We start from the raw sequence: 2091 nt of genomic DNA, 5'->3' as shown, positions 1-2091 counted from the left end.
GAGCCCAGACATCATCTTTCAAGAAATTATCAAGGAAAACTGCCCTGAAATTTTAGAATCAGAGGGTAAAGTAGAAATTGAAAGGATCCACCAATCACCTCCTGAAAGAGATCCCCAAAGGAAAACTCCTAGGAATATTGTAGCCAAATTTCAGATTTCCCAGGTCAAGAAGAAAATACCACAAGCAGCCAGAAAGAAACAATTCAAGTATTGTGGAAGTGCAATCAGGATAACACAAAATTTAGCAGCTTCTACATGAAGGGACCAGAGGGCATGGAATATAATATTCTGGAGTGCAAAGCAGATAGAATTACAACCAGAAATCACCTACCCAGCAAAACTAAGCATAATCATTCAAGGGGAAAAATGGATATTCAATGAAATAGAGGACTTCTAGCATTCTTGATGAAAAGGCCAGAGTTGATTAGAAAATTTTACTTTCAGGTACAAGACTCAAGAGAAACATGAAGAGGTAAACAAGAAAGAGAAATCATAAGAGACTTATTAAGGTTGAACTGTTTACATTCTGCATGGAAAGATGATATTTGTAACTCATGAGTCTTTTGTCAGTATTAGAGTAGTTGTAGGGAAAAACAAGTTATTTGTATGTATGTATGGATAGATAGATAGATAGATAGATAGATAGATAGATAGATAGATAGATAGAAGACACAGGTTAAGTTGAAGATGAAGGGGTGCTATCTGGAGAATAAAATTAAGGGATGAGAAGTCTGGACCAGAAGTCGTGTAAGGGCAAATCAGTCTGGAAGAGAGATAGATGGGAATAAATTCATTATAGAAACAGACATGTTGGTCTTGGGTGCTAAAGGTATGGATGTGAGGAACTCTGTCATGGTTACTCGCAAAAGAACTGTCTCATCTGTCAGAACAAGAAAAATTAAGGACAATGGTGCTGATTGGCAAAATTTATTATTGAAATGAGAGAATCACAATAATATGAACTTTCCTGTTGTAAACAAAATAAGAAATATCAAAATCAGCGCACTTGATAAAGACAAGATACAAGTAGAATGCAACAGCATTGCTTCTGGCTTTCTCAAAAGGTACTTCCAAAATATAATGAGGAACTTGAGATGTTGTGCAAGGAACTTCATGACACCTTAGAAAACTTGGCTAAGGTGCAGGCGACAATGGGAAAGTTAACATCAACCACTAAATTTGTAACCTAAAACATTACCATCGTGGAAATGGAAATTATCAAACACCCCTTTTCCATACATGGTGTGCTACCTACTTCTATCAAGTTTCCCATAGGCTTTCAGAAATGTACAAGAAGGAAATATCCCTCAAATGCTTCGGTGTTGAAGAGCTCACCCATGCTATGAAAAAGATCTCATTTTACGGTACTTATCAACATGGTTGTGCCAGCCCTATATTGAGAACAACAGGCTTGATGTGGAAAGCATGCTACTTGAAACAGGACATTGAATATTATATTTTTTCCCAAAACCATTTAATTTTTAAACCCAAGCTCCCAATACCAGAATGAACCTTTCTTTCCAGGTCTTATGACATAGGCCCATTGTCACCTCATACACTTTCTTCCAGGGTCACAGCTCTACTTCTTTTCTCACTTGCAGAATGAGTTACTTCAATACTAACTTTTAAAGTTGATGCTAGTCATCCATTCAGTATGTACTGTTAAAACCATGACCCTCATTAGTTGACAAAAACTACTAGTAAAACTGATCACATGTTTGGCAGAAAATGTTTACATCAGCACTTATTTCCACAATAAGTTCCAAATGTATTCTCAAGCTACTATTAAAAAAAAGTGACACCCACACTATGAGGTGGGATCAGGAGAATGAAAGGACTTTCACAATTATAAGCAGAAGAATTTTAAACCAAAGGTTAAAGGTATAAAATTAAAACATTTGCACAACAAAACCAAGAGAACCTAGATCAGGAAAAATAGCTTAATCAAATAACAGAATTAAATCTGCTACAGGAAAGTGATACAAAAATGCAAGACTAAGAACTATTTCCTAGCTAAGTGTTCAAAAGATATGAATAAACGACCTTCAGAATTAAGAAACAGAATTAACAAACAAAATATTATAAGAAATC

General features: G+C 35.5%; 1 pseudogene; it reads left to right on the top strand.

Annotated features, from left to right (window-relative positions):
* Positions 1 to 831: 831 nt before the first annotated feature.
* Positions 832 to 1449, top strand: LOC114034670 (annotated as a pseudogene).
* Positions 1450 to 2091: the final 642 nt, after the last annotated feature.

This window comes from Vombatus ursinus, unplaced genomic scaffold (genome assembly GCF_900497805.2).
Source record: "Vombatus ursinus unplaced genomic scaffold, bare-nosed wombat genome assembly UNPS02009062.1, whole genome shotgun sequence".
In the NCBI taxonomy this organism is placed as follows: Eukaryota; Metazoa; Chordata; class Mammalia; order Diprotodontia; family Vombatidae; genus Vombatus; species Vombatus ursinus.
Note: the sequence above shows the minus strand (reverse complement) of the source record. Positions and strands in the feature narration are given on the sequence as shown.